The sequence below is a fragment of the Thamnophis elegans genome, chromosome 15 (assembly GCF_009769535.1).
Source record: "Thamnophis elegans isolate rThaEle1 chromosome 15, rThaEle1.pri, whole genome shotgun sequence".
Taxonomy (NCBI): Eukaryota; Metazoa; Chordata; class Lepidosauria; order Squamata; family Colubridae; genus Thamnophis; species Thamnophis elegans.
The window spans coordinates 24,009,569-24,019,051 of NC_045555.1; positions in this window are offsets into that span (position 1 = coordinate 24,009,569).

Here is a 9,483-nt window from a genome sequence, read left to right on the forward strand (position 1 = left end):
CACCCAGCTTGGATTAGTAACATTTATCAATGACAACAAATAGCTTAAGTCTCAAAAATTCTGCTAGCTGATCTATCATGTTGATAAACTGTCTCTTCAGAAAGTTAAAATGAAGTCCCGCTGTCAAAGCAATCCTAATTTCTTGTGGGCATCTCCAAAGCAGTAGGATTATCTTAAAAACACTGTTTTTTGAGTATTCGTTGTGGCCCTTTAGCCCTCATTCAGCAAGCACGACAGGAACATTGGAAGAAACGTCTTTCGTCTGCTGTGAAATAAAAAATACCAAAAACATTTCTAAAGCATCACCTCTTCTTGCCTACATTTAGCAAAGCTGGCTGAGGAATTCTGGGAGCTGAAGTCCTCTAGACTTAAAGTTGCACGGTTAGATACCCCTGCTTTGGAGAAGAAGACTTTAGGATTGGGAATCCAGAGGTGACCTTGTAAATCCAATCCAAACAAATCAATTAAATCAGAATAAATCCAACTGTGATGAATGAAGGACTATTTTGCAAGTATATTCCATCAACTTGGAAGGACCTGCAGAAACATTCTCAGGATGCATTAAAAAGTTAACAGCAGTTTTTATAAAAACCTTAACATATTACGCTCCCATAAATTGGTACGTTGGAAGAAATGTCCTTCTGGGTTCAGCTCCAAGTGGGGAAAAAGACACAGGAAACATGGAGGCTGCTTGGAAAGATGGTTTAATGGTGGTCAGGACCACATGGTTTGAGCTCCTGAACAGAAAAGGGGGATCACATGCTTCCAGAGGTTGGGTGAAGAAGAAAAGAGGCAGGGATGCTGAAAGGTCCTGGCTTTATGCCCTCTCTGGCCTTTGAACATGAGCTTGTCTTCTGATTGGTTGTCAGACTCCCATGGGGCCATGCAGGAGCAACTCTCTAGGCTGTGTTTTGAGTCCAGGTTTGGTTGAGCCTTGCTTCTTCCCAGGTGCCCTGTGGTGAGATGGGTAGAGGGCTAATCCTATCATGCCTTAATCCCATCACTCTAGATCTGAAGGGGGAAAGATCTTTGTTATGTAGAATAGACTAGGTCAGGCCTTTTAATGGCCCATTGACAAAGATGGGGACTATTAAGAGTGAGTCTGTTTCCTGCCTTAAAACATGTTTCTCCATTTCTTATCCAGGGAAGTATAATATTCTGCCTTTTCCAACATTCTCCAGGATATTTCATTTTTCTAGGAGAGGGGTGGGTTTTAACTTCCTACAGGGATATTGTTGCTAACATGTGCACTACAGTCCACGCTGAGTAAATAACTCTGTTCTGAACTCTTGAAATCCTCCACATCCCGAAAGAGTTAAGATCACCTCCAATCTTTCTTTTGTCATTATTTTTTTCTATCAAGGAAGCTCTCTTGTTTTAACATGTGGAAAAATGGATGCAATTTAAGAAAATTAGACATTTGGCTTGCATAATGAGCCAGGCTGATTTTTTTTTTAACAATTTGCAGCTCTATTTTCTGCAATGTGACAAGTTTAAGTGGCATCCGAGTAGCTTTTCAAGGAAGATGTCACTCTGTTTTCTTACTAATGCTTGAGCAAGTGCCTTGCCTATTGTCAGGCTGTTAATTTGCTATTATTAAGTACTCAGGAGCATCTTCTTTGAAAGGGTTGTCAGTTATCCTTCCAGAATGGGTAAGCTTTAAAAAAAAAAACGTGGAGATATGTCAGGTGTTCCGGTGGTCCCTTTCAACTGGCTGGAAATCCACATTTCACCAAAAAAAAAAAAAAGAAAGAAAGAAAACCATCAGGAGGCTTTCTATAGCTTGCTCTTCCTTTGTCAACCTGCAAAATGCACATTTGGGAAATGGCAGGGGGAGAGAGGCCCACAGAATGAATTTTTTTTTAAAAAGCAGCCGTAGCATTTGTTTGCATCCATAATGCACATTTAGGAAACATCTTACAGAATAGGTTGCAGGGACCATTTCCCAAATTGCTGGAAATTTAAAAAGATGCAGATACTGGGGTTTTTAGCATTTGCCCCCAACTTGTAATATTGGTCCAACTTTAAAAAAAAAACACCTTAATATTGCTTAACTTTGGTAAAGGAGAATATTAGTATAGTTCAGGATTGCAACGTCTGTCTGTCCATCCGTACGTCCATCCGTCCATCCTGGCTTGGTCAAAAGAGATAATGAAACTGCTGTAGGGATTGTAGACAATTGATTTTGGAATAAATTCCAAAGAATAAGTTCAGGAATCAAAATTTCTGATTCATTAATGCGGGGGGGGGGGAACCGAGCCAAGCCTCATGCTGAAAACAGGCAAACAATGGGGGGGGAGGCATTGAGGAAGCTTTCCCATTATTCATTGTGACAAGAATGAAAGTTAAGATTAGCAAGTTCCTTTTCTCCCCTCGGCACCGTGAACACAAAAGGATATGGAAGCAATTATGCACTCTGAAGGAGAATTTTTTAAAAAAAAAAAGAGTTGGAGAGCATGCTAACTCTCCAGCGCATGTACTGACACACAGATTCGGAATATTCTAAGTGGGGGAGAAAGAAAGTAGAAAAAAGTGGCTTTCTTTTAGTGAAAATAGGAAGCTGAAAGATGAAATTGAAACAGAGGAGAAAAAAGTCACATTTGGGGAGAAAAGATTTACAAAGCTTGTTCAATCAATGGGAAAATGGGATTTCACTTCCAAAGTTGGTCAAGAATCTCTTAAGTCTTGGCCACTAGCCAAAATCTTGGACTTGTAGCCAAAATTATATGTGACCAGATGTCATAAGTCAAGAAAACTGAGCATTCCATTTTACAGAAAGAGCCAAGCTTCCTAGCTTCTGTCTACATTCACACAACACATTTAAGCAGGTCCACAATATGTTACAATGCATTCACATTCATTTTTGTTTGGTTTGGTTTTGCAATGTCATGTTCTGTAGTGGAGAATCAACTGATTTTAGAATAGAATAGAATAGAATAGAATAGACGACTAGAATAGAGTGGAGTGGAATGGAATGGAATATGGAATGGAATGGAGCATTCACAACTTCTGGAGGCAAATTGTTCCATTGATTAATTGTTCAAACTGTAAATAAATTTCTCCTTAGTTCTAAGTTACTTCTCCCCTTGATTAGTTTCCTCCCATTGCTTCTCGTCTGGCCTTCAGGTGCTTTAGAGAATAATTTGACTACCTCGTCTTTGTGGCAACCTCTGAGATATAGGAACACTGCTACCATGTCTCCCCTAGTCCTTCTTTAACCCAGTTAACCCATAACCCAGTTCCTGCAGCCATTCTCCATATGTTTTAACCTCCAGCCCCCTAATCATCTTTGTCGCTCTTCTCTGCACTCTTTCCAGAGTCTCCACATCTTGTCTCCACATTTTGTCAGGTTATCATTCTGTATGTGGTGTGAACCCAGAAAATGGTCTAATCCCATAATCAGGATTAGTGTGTTGGGTGAGCTTAGCCTCTGACCATTTTTCTTTCTGAAGTGGATAAAATCATTCTCCTCATCATGGATCAGGGCTGTCGAGTCCAACCTACAGTGCCGTTTAGAACCGGTTCCAGCTCCCTCCCCCCGCCCATCCGGACAGCATCAAGATGAAGAGCGACAGGAGGAATTCTGGGAGTTGAAGTCCACAAGTCTTAAAGCTGTTAAGTTTGAACACCCCTGGGTTTTTTTCCTAAAGGTTAGGAGTGCAAGGATCTTGTAACTTGACAACTTTAAGACTTGTGTGCTTCAAATGCCAGAGTTTCTGAGCCAACATTTTGGCTGCTAAGCAAGAGAGTTGTTAAGTGAGTTTCACCACATTTTACAAGTGTCGCCACGCCCACCCAGTCACATGGCTGGCAAGCCACTCCCACCCAGTCATATGGTCAGCAAGCCACTCCCACAAAGAAGGCCACACCTACAGAAAAGGTTCTAAAAAAATTTGAAACCCACCACTACTCGTGTGCCAAAAGCAGGGTGAGCGCAGGGGGGTCATGCGTGGACGTGCCACACCCATAATGTTTTGTGCATGACTCCAGCATGCATGTGCGCATGACCAGTGCTCCTCCCACATTTTTGGTGTGCTTTTTTCACCCTCCCCAGGGTCCAGAGGCTTTATAGGAGCCTGGGGAGGGCAAAAACAGCCTCTCCCCCCACCCAAAGGCCCTCCAGAGGCTTCAGGAGCTTCCCATTTTTGCAAAAAACCGCTCGTTTTTTGCAAAAACGAGGGCATTTTTGTCTTCCCCCAGCCCTGCTGAAGCCTGCAGAGTGCTCCTGGGAGCCGGGGAAGACAAAAACTTTTTTTTCTTACTTACCTCTTTGAAATCTTGGTGTGTCTTATACACCAGTGCATCTTATAGTCTGAAAAATACGGTATCTACAAAACCTGTAGAAGGATGGATTCCAAACTTTTGTCATGTGATGGATTCAGAAACTAATCATAGCAGAGTATCCAAAATGTCTCTCTGCCTTCGCAGAGTTTATTGCTTTTTATACAGTTTTTCACAAGCAACAAAGCGTATATGGCAACAGCATTGTTATTGGCATATTCTCCCATCCCAGCCAGGGTAGAGTCTCACATATCTAGATGGTTCCTGGTACTGCCTGGTGGTGCTAATTAGGTGAGTTCATAGACATTTGAGGTAAACAGTTACTGAGGCGTGGCAGTGTGCTGCTCACGGCCTCTACATAACCTTTATATGACCTCTATCTCTACAGTCATGTACCATACGAGAACCTATTTTTCATCTTTTTAACCATAATGGGCTTTATAATCCCATGTTGGAAGAGACAAGTAAACAGCTTTCATTTTTATAGATCTATCCAGAGAGGATCTGGCGGGGGGCGACGGGACGGGACGGGACAGATCCCATGGAAATGAGCCAGGCTGAGGAAAACCAGGAATGTCCTCCAGCATGTTTCTCATTCAATTCATTAAGGCTTTTGCAGGGGAAAGAACGACCCCACAAGATTGTGTTTCGTGGCTCAGAAAGCACAGCCGTTGTGCACTTAGGAGCGAGGTGATGGAGCATCCATAACTCCCGCTTTTCTGTTGATTAATTCCTTCACAGAGGAAAATTGAAACAGGATCGAAAACCTTCACACACACACACAAACACACACACACGCGTCTATGTCTGAAACTAGATTTCTAGAAATCAAAACTGTTTTCAGAGTAAATTCCAAAATTTTAGGCTACTAGACAGGGTTGTCCACAAAGATGATGTACAAAATGTTGGCTGTGACTGCAGAATCAAAATCCCATTTATTTATTTTTTGCTTTTACAGGTAAAAAAGGAGGTGGGGATTTGATCCCATTGGATGTTGGTACTTGCTTTTCCATTCCATCATCTGCTTTTGTCCTCTTCTTAATCTTCTCTCTCCTTGTCCACTGGGACAATCTTTTCCCATGGATCTGGTGATTTCCTGGTGATAAACCAGTGTTTCCAATCTAGGCTGCTTGATAATGTGCAGACTATGGCTTCAGAATTCCAAAATTGAGAGAGGCTTTATTGCATGTCTTCTGGAATTCAGTCCAGTCCCTTTACCACCCATCATCCATCCATTCATCCATCCATGCATCCATCCATGCATCCATCCACACATCATCCATCCATTCCCTTGGATGGTCCTTGTAGGTCTTGTAGGTCTTCTAGTCCAGCCCCCTGCTCAAGCAGGAAAACCTATACCATTTAAGATAAGTGGCTGTCTATTTTCTCCTTAAAAACCTCCAGTGATGGAGTGTCTACAATTTCCGAAGGCAAGCCCTTCCACAGGTTAATTGTCCTCACTGTTTGGAAGTTTCTCCTGAATTCCAGGCTGCTTCTCTCCTTATTTAGATTCTTGTTTAGATTGTTTCTTGTCCTGCCCTCTGGTGCTTTGGAGAATAATTTGATCCCTTCTTCTTTGTTTTCTAATTTTCTAGTACAATCCCCTGCTCAAAACAAAGTGTTGTTATTTTTTCAACATCCTCATAGCATTTAAACTTACTTTCCACCTATTTTTTTGCTGACATTAGTATTTGCTGATATATATTTTTTCACTTTTACTCTTCAGCATATTGCTGTCCTTTCCATACAAATCTCTGGGCATTCTATCACTCTATATATATATATATATATATATATATATATATATATATATATATATATATATATATGTGTGTGTGTGTGTGTGTGTGTGTGTGTGTGTGTGTGTGTGTGTGTGTGTGTGTGTGTGTGTGTGTGTGTGTGTGTGTGTGTGTGTGTGTTTTATTTGTGCTGATAAATAAACACAAATATAACAAAGGCAACAGCAAAAATATTGGGTTTCTGTCGTGATGGACTCTTGTGATGAGCCAATTGACAGAAGATGGAAGCAGTTAGCTTCCTCCCATAATTGGGGCTTACCAGGGGTTGTAAAAATCACATATATATATATATAATGTTTTTTTATTTGTGCTGATAAATAAATAAAGGGAGACTAGTATAGATCTATTTCAAGCTATTTAGCTCTCATCAGCTAGCCATACCCTTACTGGGATTTGAACCTGGGCTATATTGCACACTAGGCATACTAGCTTGAAATAGATCTATACTAGTCTCCCTTTATTTATTTATCAGCACAAATAAAAAAACACAAATATAACAAAGGCAACAGTAAAAATATTGGGTTTCTGTCGTGATGGACTCTTGTGACGAGCCGAAGGACAGATGATGGAAGCAGTTAGCTTCCTCCCATAATTGGGGCTTACCAGGGGTTGTAAAAAGTCTAATATATATATATATATTGACATATATATATATATATATATATATATATATATATATATATATATATATATATATATATATATATATATATATATATATATGATGTCATTAGCCTGGCCTTGAGCCATTCCAAACCACCTACTAACTCAAATGTGTTTTCTTTGCTGCAGTAACTGAGATTCGCCACAGGATGGAGCCAGATAGTTGCAAATCTGATTTATGGTCATTCGCACACAGACACAGAGACCCTTCTCTCTTCCCCCAAATTAAGGTTTGGTTTGCTAGAATGTCACTAATCTCTCTTTTCTACTTGGGATATTTTTGGCTGTCGGACATTTTTCATTTTTATTTCTAGTTTTCTGATTGTTCAGAATAGGTCGAATGATGTACAGACCTTAATGATAAAATCCAATTTTTATCAGCGGAAAAGTTGGCTTCTTTAGAAATTGGACTGAACATTTTTTTTAAAAAAGAAAACCCTAATAAAGCATAATTTACGAAAATATACCGATGGGTGTGTGAGGAGAATGTATAGTTGAAGAATGTATAGTTGAAGAACATTTGTAAAAACCATTTTAATAAAGCTAATGCTGCATGCACAAACACAAAAACATGAATTAGGCACACCCATTAATCAAGGCTGCAAAAATCATGCTGGCCACAAGATGTCAGGAAAACCCATCTTTTTCTGTACTTTGGCTGGATTTTGACCGCTCTTCTAGTCCTCATGAAGAAATATGTTTATAAATGGTTTTTTTTAAATAATCTAACGGGCACGACCCAGCAATTAAATATTTAGCTGCCTCATTAGGGAGGGAGGGAGGGAGGGAGGAAGGGAGAGAGGGGGGGATTCCTAAATATCTCATACTGAAATGTGGGGTAGGGAAGTAGCTTTTGCCTGAGCCGTATTCGTCATATAAATTACAAGATAATATCTAAAGAAAATGGTTCTGCTTAGCCTGATGTTTCAAAAAGATATATTTTCTTCTACAAGGACTGTAAATTTTGTTGGTAGGGCAGTATTCCAATCTTTAATTTTCCATTCATCGATCATTTATAATTTTATGCAAAATCCTGCAACGACTCAGCCAGTTTATTATCCAATGTATAAGATCAGCTTTCAGGGATTAGAGTAATATATTGCATAAAAGGTTATCCTTTAAAAAAAAAAAGCAGGGAGAAGGCTAGGAGGCTGCACAGCCTTAAAGTACAGTTGGAAAAAAATACGAAAAGCAGAATGCAGCCACCCACCAAACAGCAGCTTAGCATTGAGGCAGAGATGTCGGCATTGGTTATCTGAGGTAATCTTCTTTCAAAAACAAGATTTGCCTCCGTTGGGGACATGGGAGATCGATTTATAGCTCTGTTCTCGGACTTCCCATAGTTCAAGAACAGGCCACGGCCTCCATTTTGAATGTGGCCATTTCTAATCTGTGTGTGTGTGTGTGTTGTTTGTGTGTGTGTGTGTTTTCCTGGAACGCCTCGAGCAAGTTCAACCAAACTTGGTACAGAGATGACTTACTCTCTAGAGACAAATACTATGGGGGTAAGACACCCCTAACACCCCTCAGGGTGTGTGTTCTGTTAAGATACAGCCTGTTGTGCTTTTCAATGGTTTCTACTGTACAGCACAGGGGAGTTGCCATTGTAACGGCTTCACAGTGCTCCACAAGGCAGCTCCCTCTGTAAAGGAGGAAAATCAAACATTAGAAATTATGTTTGGTCCAAACATTTTCCCCCTATAAATAAATACCCGGGTCATCAGCTAGTTATCGGCTAATAACAGATAAGGAGAGAGGCAGTGTGATGTAGTGGTTAAGCTATCAGGCTAGAAGCCCGGAGACTGTGAGTTCGAATCCTGCCTCGGGCATGAAGCCAACCAGGTGACTTTGGGCCAGTCACACTCTCTCAGACCTAAGAAAGAGGCAATGGTGTACCAGTTCTGAAAACCCACGCCAAGAAAACTTCAAGGACAATAAAACAGACAGTGGGGCCAAAAAGGTCACTGCCCTAGACCATTTCAGACAAATAGCTGTCCAATCTCATCTTAAAAACCTCCAGTGATGGAACACCCAGACCCATAAGCCGTTCCATTGATCACTTGTTCCAGTGTCAAGAAATTTCTCCTAAGTTCTAGGTTGCTCCTCTCTTTGATCAAGCTTCCACTGATCACTTCTTTGTCCTGCCCACAAGTGCTTTGGAGAACAGGTCCATCCCCCTGTAATAGCCCCTCAAACATTGGAAGACTGCTAACATGTCTCCTCTACTCCTTCTCTTCCTTAGACCAGACATGCCCAAATCTTTTTTAAAAATCTTGTGTTTTGTAAAATGAATGAATGAATGAATGAATGAATGAATAAATAAATAAATAAATAAATAAAATGGGGTGCAATGTAAATAGGCAGCCCTCTCACTTCTCTGCCCCAGTTAGCTTCCCTGTCTAATCCCAAAATTCCAGATAAGCATATTTTAAAACCCAGGAGGAACAATTCCAGGCCCTGTTCCATCTCCTTCTTGGGTCAAAGCAAAAGTTCAGAAACCTACCCACAGGAAATCCTGCGCAGAGAGAGAAAAGGAGTTCAGGTAATCCTCGACTTACGACCACAACTGAACCGAACATTTCTGTTGCTAAGTGAGAAATTTGTTCAGTGAGTTTTACCACATTTTAACGACTTTTCTTGCCACATTTGGGCAGAAGTTGCCCAACAGAAATTGCCTTCCGAAGTTGTGGGAGCTTCATCACTGGAAGCTTTCAAGAAGAGACTGGACTGCCATCTGTCA